Source organism: Suricata suricatta, unplaced genomic scaffold (genome assembly GCF_006229205.1).
Source record: "Suricata suricatta isolate VVHF042 unplaced genomic scaffold, meerkat_22Aug2017_6uvM2_HiC HiC_scaffold_123, whole genome shotgun sequence".
Lineage (NCBI taxonomy): Eukaryota > Metazoa > Chordata > Mammalia > Carnivora > Herpestidae > Suricata > Suricata suricatta.
Window position 1 is genome coordinate 23,294 of NW_021856333.1, and position 13,255 is coordinate 36,548.

At 40.3% G+C, this 13,255-nt stretch overlaps 1 long non-coding RNA gene across 1 annotated transcript in view; it reads left to right on the forward strand.

Moving 5' to 3' along the window:
• The window catches only part of LOC115284615, a 16,816-nt gene that overhangs the window by 538 nt on the left and 3,023 nt on the right, over window positions 1–13,255 (forward strand). Inside the window, exons 2-3 of the long non-coding RNA XR_003905288.1 lie at window positions 2,037–3,006; window positions 11,674–11,990. This is a non-coding gene — a long non-coding RNA (uncharacterized LOC115284615). The remainder of the gene's footprint in view (window positions 1–2,036; window positions 3,007–11,673; window positions 11,991–13,255) is intronic.

A 13,255-nucleotide genomic window follows, 5' to 3' on the forward strand; every position in this document is an offset into this window, starting at 1 on the left:
CTTCCAGCTCACACATTGTGTTTTGGTGTGCATGTTTTGTGTCTTATCCCAAAACACAGATTTTCACTATGAGAGTCAATCCAAAGTCATCATTTTTGCTTTTGGATTTCCATGTGAGAGAGGGGCATGTGGTTTAAAAAAAATGGTGTGGAATTAGAATGCCAAAGACGACTTTTTGGTTTCAGAAGCCAAGGTGTTGCTATATCAAAAGCCTAAGCATTTGAGTTTTAAAAGCCTAAATATGCTGAAAAACCCAAGACATATGCTATTCCAGAGGGGAGGAATGCAGGGTGATTGAGGAACCAGCTTTCTCTACCCTCGTGGAAGTAAATATTTTCTAGGCTAGGGGAGCAAAGAGGGACTGACTGAAGTCTACATTCAGAAACGAATTTGTGTTCTGAAAAGGTGGCCCTGTGCCTGGTCCCCATGAGTGGGGAGTTCAGGAGGATGGTAAATAGAACCTATAGGGAGGTGTTGAAATCCAAGAACACAAAACACCGGTGCTTTGCTTTCCTGGGGGAAACGGTGGAAAGAGACCAGCCTCCCCATCATGACAAGTGAACGGTAAGACAAGAGGTGGATGGGAGTCGAGGCAGAGAGCTCTCAGAATGTCCCTTTGCTGAACACAGGGAGAATCCAGGAGCACGGAATCAGGAGAACAAAAGAGAAGAGAAGACACGGTACACACAAGGTTTAATTGTTTAATTGCTATGACCATGATGTCTTCAGGGGAACACGGCCATGTAGAGAATGGCACCGTGGATAGGCGGCTGTAACCAAGGATTAGCAGCCCTGTCCCATGGTTTGGCATGGCGTGAGCCTCTAGGAAAGGGGAGACGCATGCCCGAGATTGGGACAGTTGTGAAGTGCTAGGGTGGTACGGGGCTGAATTGATAGAGACTATGTGACATTGACTGAAATCAAGTCTCTACGCCTAACATGAATGGCAACGTGAAATAACAATGAAATTTAGTTAAAGAAAAATACAGAGATGGGGCACCTGGGTGGCTCAGGCCGTTGAGCATCTGACTTCAGCTCAGGTTATGATCTCACGGTTCGTGTGGGTTCGAGCCCCACGTCGGGCTCTGTGCTGACAGTTCAGAGCCTGGAGCCTCCTTCCGATTCTGTGTGACCCTCTCTCCCTGCCCCTCACCTGCTCATGATCTGTCTCTCTCTGTCTTTCAAAAATAAATAAATGTTAAAAAAAAAAAGACTGGGAAAAAAGAAAAATAGAGAGAAACCCACATTTCTCCATAACAGAAAAATGTAAGGAAAAATTACATTTCTTGACTCTACCCCTTACGGTGAATCCACACATGTAGAATGGATCCGTGGGGCTACTGTAGAGAGAAGTTAGAATCTGTCCACATCTCACCCTCTCATTTTATAGTAAAATGATACCCAGAATAACATTCAACTAAATATCACCGTGTAAAAATGCCAGGGATTTCTGCCCGAACACATTAAGCAATGAAGAAAAAAAAAAAAAAGGCATTACTGTTTATTAAAAGGTGCGAACCTTTTAAAAAAATTTTGCAGAATTTGCAAGGAAAACTATTTCGGCAAACTTCAAGGCAGTCGCATCCTTCTGAAAGGTGGTGACCCCTGAGTTACATTGTTAGTGTTACCAGATGTGGAGTATTTGGAAAGTAGATGCTCTCTCACAATTGTAATCTCTGTGTTTTCTGTGTGTCTTTATGGCAGTTTCTTTCTTCCGCACCCGCCCCCCCAAACTCCAGCCATCCTACATCTTTGAGATCTTGCTCTTGACAATAGTGACTTTGAGAGCAAGGCCTCAAATTGCTAGGGATTTGCCAAAATGGAGGAGCCATGCGGTTGCTTTTCCCTTCCCATATCCTGAGCACAGTCTTTTATTTCTTCCATTTATAGTCCCTGGTTCTGCATCCTTGAAACCAAAGTTCTCTGATGTTTAAAACTCCAGCGGCAGCATTTCCTGAGGCCGGGATGAGGTGGAAGCTTCCTGAGCTTTCTGTCCCCATCCAAATGCCCATTTCTGTGTTTTGCTTTGTCTTCAGGTGTTCCGCTGGTCCTTGTGTCACCTGTCTGCCTACAGACGGATGTGGCTCTTCGCAGCCGTGAGGCTCTGCAGGGCAGCGCAAGGTAAAAACACACCCAATCCTCCTGTGTGGAGTCTGGGAAACAAAATTTCTGGGTTGGAAACATTTGGCCACTGTTGTTTGGCCTGCATCCGTTCGTTTGCGTGAATTATTTAAACATGTAATTTGCTTGGAGGAGTGGGAGCGGCTCTTTCTGCTTTCCATATTTTTGTTTTCAAAGTGGAAAAAGACTGAATACTTAGAAACTGTTTCCATAGATGATACCAGACAGAAGAAAAAATTCTTTCTAAATTAAGATGTTTTTTGCCTATCAAATCGAATAACTTTTAAATATCATTTAAACGTAATTCCCTAGGTTTGTAAAGACCGGGAAAGGCTTGGGGAGTATGAATTCATATACCCTTTATAGAAGGTAATCTGGCAGTAAGCCTTTCGATTGGTTGTGCTCCTTTTTATGGGAAACGTTGGAAAATAATGAAATATTGAGGTTCCCTAGGTTCACAGTCTGTTACGTAAACCAGGCATGTGCTGTCCGCTTATCTGCTGAATTTCCTGATTGCGCTGGACCCGACGGCTCTGCTCCATAGGAAACCGCGCCTCCCTTTGTCGCTGGCCTTTTATCACCTTCCACGCGCTGTTGTCTTATTTGTCAGCCTTACAGGTGGGGGCCGGGGACGTTTCACACCCTCTACAGCACAGGCTTCACCAGCTGACTGGGGGAATCTAAATGGGATTCTGTAGAAGCATCAAAGAATCGTCGACTTTCCACCAAATTACTTCTTCCATAGGCTAAAGAGAAATATCACCTAAGAAGTTAAAACTAGCTTTGATTCCTTTTCTACCCTCCATTCTAAAAGCAGCAGTTTCTTCAGATCTCTGCTCTGCCAAATCTCAAGGAACTTCCAGAAAACCCCAGTCCCAACAAGAGGTATTGCTTTCAGAACGTTTCACATCTACCAAGAATAAGCCTCCCTAAAACTATACTTCTTCAACTCCCGCGGGCTCCAGTTTGTGTCTGTTGCGTCTGCTTTACCTTCTCATCCCTGACATTGTTGGAGGCTCATTGAGAGGATATTGTTTATTAGTTTGAGCTTTTTTTCTAATCACTCTAGCCAACGTTTTCTCTGTGTTATTAATCTTAAAACAACAACACAATTTGGTGTTTTTATTAAGTCTACCTTTTGTGTATCATTTCATTAATTGGGCTTTTATCTGTATTAATTCACTCCTTTTATTTTGGGAGGTGGTATGGGATTTTGGATATATGTATGCATTCATTTTTCAATGTCTTGTTTCCTAATGAAGTTAGGATTAAATATTTTTCTCTGAAAACTGCTTTATCAATTTCTTTAAATTTTAATACATTGCATTCTCCTTGTCACTCATAGTAATTGATTATTCTTTCTATGATTTCTGATGTAATTAGAGTTAAAAGAAGGATGTAAATTTCCTGTTTTACCGCATTGTGTACAGAGTTCAAGACCATAGGTAGCAGCTTATTTTCTACTCTTTTTCAAGTTCAATTTTGGGGAATGTTCGTAGAGGCTGTATGTTCTCTTTGTTTTTTCCTAAATATTTATTTTTGAGAGAAAGAGAGTGCACACAAGTGGGGAAGAGGTGGAGAGAAGGGGACAGAGGATCTGAAGCCGGCTCTGCACTGACAGCAGCAAGCCTGATGTGGGGCTCAAACTCACAAACCATGAGATCATGACCTGAGCCGAAGTCAGATGCTCAACCGACTGAGCTACCCAGGCACCCCTGTATGTTCTCTTTGGATAAAGGTTTATAAATATATACCTATATGCATATACATTTATAGTTTATATATTGGCTTTGTATGTTTCACTTATGTTGTTATAATTAATATATCTTGTTTTCGATTGCTCCTTTTATCATTTTGAAAAATCCTTTTTGTTTCTTACAGTGTTTTTGTCTCCCATTCCTCCTTTTCCCTTTTTATTAAGTCTTGATGGTCTAATGCTGAAACATTCTAAGTCTTTGAATTTTTCTTTACCTTTTTCCCATATCTTCATCCTTTTGTACTCGATTCTGGAAGAATTCCATGACCTGGTGTTCCTACTTAACGAATTTACTCTTCAGCGATGTCACTTTGCTAAGTGAGCCAAGTTAAGATTTTATAGATACCATTTTCTACAACTCTAATTTCTACTATTTACAATGCTGGCTTCTTTTTACACGTAAGCTGTGACATTTATTCGTGTCAAAGTGTTTATTGATTTGTGATATCTACTCATTTGGTAGGAGTTCTGGGTTTGTAGAGCTTATTTTCCTTCCTTCATTGTGTCAGCTTTCTCACATGTCTGCCTGTTTGTTATTATATTGAGGTTTCCCGTCTAATCGTCTATCATATCAATATGAGTAGTCAGCATTGTGGGGGAAGAAACTATTGTCGTGTCTCATGCGCTGCACTGCATTAAGTAAAAATGTGGGAATGTGTGGATTCTTACTTGCTGTCAAAGCCATCTGTTATGAGACAGCCTCCTGAAGCACTCTCCTGACGATTTCTCTACCTTATGTTCCTATACTCAACACTGCTTCCTGGAGGTCGACGCTACTTCTGTCGCCCCTTCTGCTGTAAGGTGTTTGGGGTGGCGAGGGTGTGGAATGCATAGGGCTGCCGCATCTTCCTCACTTGCACTAATCACTCTGCTGATTGTCCATTGTCCTTTCCCTGCTTCTACCTCTCTAGACATGAATACAGTCTATTCTATCTGACCGCGTTCATCCTCAACCTCATTCTAACCCTTTCAGTTTACAGGGTCTCTTCCCACAGTATTTCCTCAGTGAGAGTTTGCTTTCTTGTTTTTCCAATCCTGATACTCTTTAAGATTGAATACATATATTTGAACGTACATATTTTTCTAACAGCATCAGGGATACACATAAATATTTCCTTTGCATTTTTCTCTATTTTGCCCTTTTTTCTCACTAATAGAGGAATTTATTCGTTAGTTAGTTAGTTTAAATTCAAGAGAGTTAAGAGACAGTGTAGTCTTGGCTTCAGGAGTAGAACCCAGTGATTCATCTCTTACATATGACACCCGGCGCTTGTCCCAAAAAGTGCCCTCTTTAAATGCCCATCAGCCATTTAGCCCACCCCCCACTCCACTCCCCTCCAGCGACCTTCAGTTTGTTTTTAAGAGTCTCTATGGTTTGCCTCCCTCTTTGTTTTAATCGTATTTTTCCTTCCCTTCCAATATGTTCGTCTGTTGCAGTTCTCAAATTCTACATATGAGTGAAATCATATATCTTTCTTTCTCTGACTTATTTCACTTAGCATAATACGCTCTAGTTCCATCCATGTTGTTACAAATGGCAACATTTCATTATTTTTGATTGCCACGTAATATTCTATCATATATAAGAACCGCAGCTTCCTTATCTATTCATCAGTCGATGTACATTCAGGCTCTTTCTATAATTTGGCTATTGCTTATAGAGCTGCTATACACATTGGGGTGCATGTCCCCTCTTCCAATCAGCATCTTTGTATCCTTTGGATAAAGACCTAGTAGTGCAACTGCTGGGTCGTAGGGTAGTTCTATTTTCAACTTTATGATGAACCACCATACTGTTTTCCAGAATGGCTGCACCAGTTTGCATTCCCACCAGTACTGAAAAAGAGTCCCCTTTCTCCACATCCTCACCAACATCTGTTGCTTCCTGAGTTAATTTTAGCCGTTCTGAGGGGGGTGTGAGAAGGTATCTCATTGTGGTTTTGATTTGTGTTTCCCTGATAATGAGCGATGTTGAGCATCTTTTCATGCCATCTAGTCAGTTAGCCATCTAGATGGGGTTTTTTTTGTTTGTTTTATTTTGTTTGTTTTTGAAAAGTGTCTATTCATGTGTTCTGCCTATTTCTTCGTTGGATTATTTGTGTTTTTTTGGGGGGGGTGTTGAGTTTGGTAAGTTCTTTATAGATTTTGGTTACTAATCCTTTATCTGATATGTCATTTGCAAATATCTTCTCCCCTTCTGGTTGCCTTTTAGTTTTGTTGATTGCTTCCTTCACTGTGCAGAAGCTTTATCTTGATGAAGTCTTAATAATTCTTTTTTGCTTTTATTTCCTTTGTCTCCAGAGTCATGTCTAGTAAGAAGTTGCTGTGGCTGAGGTCAAAAAGGTTGCTGCCTGTTTTCTCCTATAGGATTTTAATGGTTTCCTGCCTCACATTTAGGTCTTTCATCCATTTTGAATTTATTTGTGTGTATGGTATAAGAAAGTGGTCCAGTTTCATACTTCAGTATGTCGCTGTCCAGTTTTCCCAGCACATTTGCTGAAGAGATGTCTTTTTTCCATTGGATACTCTTTCCTACTTTGTCAAAGATTAGCTGGCCATATATTTGTGGGTTAATTTGGGGTTCTCTATCCTATTCCATTGATCTATGTGTCTGTTTTTGTGCCAATACCATACTGTCTTGATTATTACACCTTTGTTATACAGTCCAGAATTGTGATGCCTCCATCTTTGGTTTTCTTTTTACAATTAATTTGACTTTTCAGGCTCTTTTGTGGTTCCATACAAATTTTAGGATTGTTTCTTCTAGCTCTGTGAAGCATACTGCAGTTATTTTGATAGAGATTGTATTGAATTTTATAGATTGCTTTGAGTAATATTAACATTTTAACAATACTTGTTCTTCCAATTCATAAGCATGGAATGTTTTTCCATTTCTTTGTGTCTTCTTCAATTATTTTCATAAGCTTTCCAGCATACAGATCTTTTCCCTCTTTGGTTAGATTTATTTCTAGGTATTCTATGATTTTTGGTGCAATCGTAAATTAGTTTAATTCCTTGATTTCTCTTACTTTTTCTTCATTATTGGTGTATACAAATACACCAAGTTCTGTACATTGATTTTTATATCCTACAACTTTGCTGAATTCATATATTAGTTCTATCAGGTTTTTGGTGGAGTCTTTGGGTTTTCCACATAGAGTATCATATATATATATATATATATATATATATATATATATATATAGCATCTATTAAGAATGAAAGTTTGACTTCTACCTTCCCAGTTTGGTTGCCTTTTATTTCTTTTTGTGGTCTGATAGCTGAGGCTAGGACTTCCAGTGCTCTGTTGAACAACAGTGGTGAGGGTGGACATCTCTGTCATATTCCTGATCTCAGGGGAAAAGCTCTGTTTTTCCCCATTGAGGATGATATTAGCAATGGGTCTTTCATATATGGCTTTTACGATGTTAAGTTATGTTCCTTCTATCCCAACTTTCTTGAGGGTTTTTATCAAGAAAGGATGCTGTATTTTGTCAGATGCTTTTTCTGCATCAATTGAAAGGATCTTATCCTATCTTTTATTAATGTGGTGTATCACGTTGATTGATTCGTGAATATTGAACTAGCCCTATGGCCTAGGAATGAATCCCACTTGATCATGGTAAACAATTCTTTTGTTGTACTGTTGAATTCGATTACTCTCCTGTTGAGAATTTTTGCATCCAGTTTCATCAAGGATATTGACCCGTAATTCTTTTTAGTGCTGTCTTTGTCTGGTTTTGGAATCAAGGTATTGCTGGCTTCAAGAATGAGTTTGGAAGCCTTTCTTCCATTTGTATTTTTTGGAACAGTTTGAGAAGAATAGGTATTAACTCTTCTTTAAATAGTCTGGTAGAATTACCCTGGGAAGCCATCTGGCCATGGACTTTCGTTTGTTCAGAGATATTGATTACTGATTCAATTTCTTTGCTGGTTATGGGCCTGTTCAAATTTTTTATTTCTTCCTGTTTCAGTTTTCATAGTGTGTGAGTGTCTGGGAATTTGTCCATTTATCCCAGTTTTATGGCATGTAATTTCTCACAGTATTATTTTATAATTGTTTATATTTCTGTGGTGTTGGTTGTGATCTCTCCTCTTTCATTCATTATTTTATCTATTTGGGACCTCTCTCTTTTCTTTTTGAGAAGCCTAGCTAGGGGGTTATCAACTTTGTTTATTCTTTCAAAACAACAGCTCTTAGTTTCATTGATCTGTTCTACTGGATTTTTTGATTCTATATTGTTTATTCCTGCTCTAATCTTTTATTATTTCCCTTCTTTTGCTGGCTTTAGGCATTATTTGGTGCTCTTTTTCTAGCTCCTTTAGGTGTAAGGTTAGGTTGCTTATTTGGGACCTTCCTAGCTTTCTTGCTTCTTGAGATAGGCCTGAATTGCAATATATTTTCCTCTTGGACTGCCTTTAGTGCATACCAAAGGGTTTGGACTGTTGTGTTTTTATTTTCATTTGTTTCCACGTATTTTTTAACCCTTTCCTTAATTTTCTGGTTAGCCCATTTATTCTTTAGTAGGATGTTGTTTACCCACCATGTATTTGAGGGCATTCCAGGTTTTCTTTTGTAGTTGATTTCATGTTGTGATCTAAAAATATGCATGGTATTATCTCAGTCGTTTTGTACCTGATGAGGACTGATTTGTGACCTAATATGTGATCTCTTCTGGAGAATGTTCCACGTGCCCTCTCGAATAATGTGTCTTCTGCTGCTTTTGGATGAGATGTTCTAAACATATCTGTTAAGTCCATCTGGTCCAGTGTGCATTCACAATCTTTGTTTCCTTTTGATTTTCTGCTAGGGTGATCTTTCATTTGTTGTAAATGGAGTATTAAAGTCTCCTGCTATTATGGTATTATTATCAATGAGTTTGCTTATGTTTGTGATTAGTCGATTTATTTATTTGAGTGCTCTCAAGTTGGAGGCATAAATATTTACAATTGTTAGCTCTCCGTGATGGGTAGAATCCTTAATTCTAATATAACGTCCTTCCTCATCTCTTGTGACAGTCTTCGTTTTAAAATCGGGTTAGTCTGTTATAAGTATGGTACTCGGGCTTTCTTTTGACATCCATTAGCATGACAGATGGTTCTCCATCTCCGGACTTTCTTTTTTCCTTTTATTTTTTTAAATGTTTATTTATTTTTGAGAGATACAGCAAGCAGGGAATGAGCAGAGAGAGAGGGAGACAGAGAATCAGAGCAAACTCTGCACTGTCAGCACAAACTCTGACATGACAAGCTCACAAACCATGAGATCATGACCTGAGCTGAAGTTGGATACTCAGCTGCCTGAGCATCCAGGCTCCCCTTCATCCTCTCACTTTAAATCGGCAGATGTCCTCACGTCTAAAATGAGTCTGTTGTAAGCAGCATAGAGCTGTATCTTGTCGTTGTTGTTTTCTTATCCATGATGATTCCCTATGTCTTTTTATTAGGACATTTAGCTCATTTACATCCAAAGTGCTTATTGAAAGGTATGAATTCCGTTCCATTTGTGTTTCTGGTTATGTTCTCTGATCCTTAGTAGTCTTTACTGCTTTCCACTCAGAGATTCTTCCTTAGAATTTTTGCTGGACTGGTTCCGTGGTCACAAATTCACTTAGATTTTGTTTGTCTGGGAAACTCTTTATCTCTCCTTCTATTCTGAATGACAACCTCGCTGGATAAAGGATTCTTGGCTCCACATTTTTCTTATTCAGCACATTGAATACTTCCTGACATTCCCTTCTGGCCTGCCAAGGTTCAGTGGATAGGTCTGCTGTTAACCTTACAGATTAAGGACCTTTTGTTCCTAGCTGCTTTCAGAATTCTCCTTTATCTCTGTATTTTGCAAGTTTCTTTATGATATGTCATGATGTTGACCTGTTTGTGTTGGTTTTAAAGGGAGGGCTCTGTGTCTCTTGGACTTGCATACCTGTATCCTTCCCCAGATTAGGGAAGTTCTCGACTGTAATTTGTTTAAATAAGCCTTTGCTCCCTTTTCTTGGTCTTCTTCTTCTTCTGGGACTCTATGATATGGATATTGTTTCATTTCATAGAATCACCTAGTTCTCGAATTCTCCCCTCATGGTTTAGTAATTTCCTTTCCGTCTCTTTTTCAGCTTCATTCTTTTCCATCATTTTATCTTCTATTTCACCTATTCTCTCTTCTGCCTCTTCAGTCCTCACTGTCACCATATCCAGTTTATTTTGCATCTCATCTATAGCATTTTTAAAAATTCATCCTGACTAGTTCTCAGGTCTTTGATCTCTGATGCAAGCAAGGGTTTCTCTGGTGTCTTCTTTTTTTCTTTTTTTCGAGCCCAGCTATTAGGCTTGTGACTGTGTTCTAAATATATTTGTATTGTTTATAACTATTTGGAGCAAGATATCTTGTTTATTTCTGTTGGAGCTTCTGTTTGGAGCTGTGATTTCCTCTTGATCTTTTTTGGGGGGGAGAATTCCTCCATCATGTGATTTTGGCTAAGTTTCTGTCTTTCGTGTGTCTCAAAAGCATATTAAGTGTCCTGTACCTGAGAGTAATGCTATATTAAAAAAGGATCCTACACTGTTGAGGGCCTGGCACTCCGGGAAGTGTTCCTGTTGAGTGCACTCTGCTCTTGCGTTTTGGCCGCTGGTCAGTCCTCTGCAAGCTCCTACTTGCTTACAGTGGTGGAGTGTTTGCACCAGCAAAGGTTTGATTTGTTTGTTGAAGTAGTCCTGGGGGATAAAGGAGAAAGGAGAACCCAATCCCATAAAAAGAGAAAAAAGAAAGGGGAGAAAAGAAAACGAAACAGAAAATTATGATTCCAAGGAAAAAGAAATGAAAAGAAATTAGAAAAAAAAAAGAGAGAGAGGGAAGAAAAAATAAAGGAAGGAAAAAGAAAATAATAAAAAAGTGGCTCAGTCGGTTAAGCCTCCGACTTCGGCTTAGGTCAGATCTCACGCTCGTGGGTTCGAGCCCCGTATCAGGCTCTGTGCTGACAGCTAGCTCAGAGCCTAGAGCCTGCTTCCTGTTCTGTGTCTCCTTCTCGCTCTGCCCCTCCCCCTCTCATGCTCTGTCTCTCTCTGTATCAAAAATAAATAAAACATTTTAAAAAAAAAAGCAGATCGAAACATTAAAAAATATGTCCTAAGAAATGACAAAAAAACAAATCAGAAAATATGGGCCTGATTCCAAAAGAAAAAAAAGAAGAGGGAGGAAAAAGTAGAGAGGGGGGAAAAAAAAAGGAATTGTCTGTTGGTGTGTGGGGGCGGTGGCTGTGGTCTGGTTGCCAGGCCAGCTGTGTTGGGTCAGCTTTGTTTCAGTAAATAAGCAGTTGCCAGGCATGGAGAAGAGGGCTTTGGTGTAAGCGCGTGCTGCCTCCACTGGGGGCCGCTGTGCTGCTCTCTGAAGTCCCACTGAAATGTTAGGGGAGGGGGGGAATGGCGTCCTGCCAATCTCCTCTCCATACTAAGGATCACAACCCATGCTGTTCTGGCAGCCCTCCCAGAATAGCGAGAGCGGTCAGCTTGCCGTGCGCCACAATCCTCCTGTGCCTTCTTGGCACTCAGAGATCCTTCTGCCGCCCCACCGAGCTACTCCCTGGGTGTTCCAAGCAGTCTGACCTCAATACAGTTATGTTTGAGGGATGAGGAAAATCCAGGTCCCCCTTCTTCTCAGCCATCTTAAACCCTCCCTCCAACATTTCCCCCTATGTTTTCTATATTTAACTTTGAACATGCATTTTTTAATCAGAAAAATGTGTACTTGTATGTCTTAATTTTTAAAATATAAATGTTCTTTTATGATCCTATGGTAAAAGTGGTGACCCAAGATGAAGAAGAGCTTCTGAACACACCTGCTTCCTTAAGATGCTCTCTGCAGAGTTCTGAGGAAGTCTTAATTGTGACGTGGCAGAAAATGAAGGCTGTGAGCCTGGGAAACGTGGTCACCTTCAGCAAGAAGCAGGGGGTGGTAGTCCAGCCTGCCTACAGGACAAGATAAACGTCACCCAGCTGGAACTCAGGAACTCAACCATGACGTTCTGGAATACCACGCTAGAGGATGAAGGGTGTTACAAGCTCTTCAATACTTTTGGTTCTGGGAAGATCTCAGGAAAAGCCTGCCTCACCTTCTCTGGTGAGAATCTGAGAATATATTGTCTCTGCCTAGAAATGTTATTTTCAAAAATGTTTGGAAGGTGGTGGTGGTGGTGGTGGTGCCCAATTTTTCAGGATCCTAGTCCCAGAAAGGTTTATGAGAAGATACTTAGCCTTTCATGTCTACTACAACTGTAGTTATGGTTATTTGGAGAGTTCATGGGGCTACATTGAAACTCCGCCTGGAGTTATCTTGGCTCTGAGGAACTGTGTTGTCAGCAAGGGTAAATTAAGGACCATAGTGAGGATAATGGGGATAACTTATCTCCATAAACCGTGATATGATTTTGACCTGGCTTTGCCATTAGCAATCATGTGCCCCTGGAAGAATCGCGTCCACTCTCTGAAGCAGAGTTTATTTATCTGCACAATCAGTATAAAATAGATCATCTGTAAAGTCCCTAACAGCTTAAACGTTTCTGGATCTAAGGACAGAGCCAGATTGGATAACCTGAAGCCGGTTATGGCAGCAACTCTGTTTCGTTTTAATGCAGTTCTCTTGGGATTGATAAGGGGACATACCACTGAGTCCCTTCATACCTGAGTCCAGCTAGAGATTTAACTGGATAATAAGCATTCATTTACAATCCAAGAGGGTTAGTTTGACAGGATTTCTTTCCTTTTGACTGCCTCATAGCCGAGATCAATAATTAAGTGGGAATAAGGCATGACTTTGGAGCATAGCACAGTTTTGGGGGGTGATTTTGGAAGGGAAAAGACAAATTTAGAAAGTAATCAGGAATGTTAAAGTGAGAGTTGGAACACACTAAGAATATTGGACATGGGGTAAGACGATGCTCAGTAGATAAGAGTGCAAGGGACATTCGGCAACACCAAGAAAAAGAGGGGGGGTTATTTCACTTATTTTTGCCTATAGTGAATCCTCTCTGCAGAATCTTATGTCAGATTTTCTTCTTGATTTGATTTCTTTTGTTCTTTGTCTCTTTTTTTCTCTTTTTTTCCTCTCTCCCCTCCCTCCAATGCTTCTTCTTTCCTTCTCCCTCCTCTTTCCCTCTCTCACTCCCTCCCTCCCTTCCTTTCTTCCCCCTTCCTCATCACTTTTCTTTTTTTTCTTTTTTGTGTCATGTTTTCCTCATTTCTGTTACTTTTTCTTCTTTTGCTTCTCCCCCCATCCTCCACCAGTCCTCCTCTTCCTCTACCTCCACTTCCTCCTCCTCCGCTTCCCCCTTCTCCTCCTCGCCCTCTTCATCCTGTTCTCCTCCTCCTCCTCCTCCTCCTCCTCCT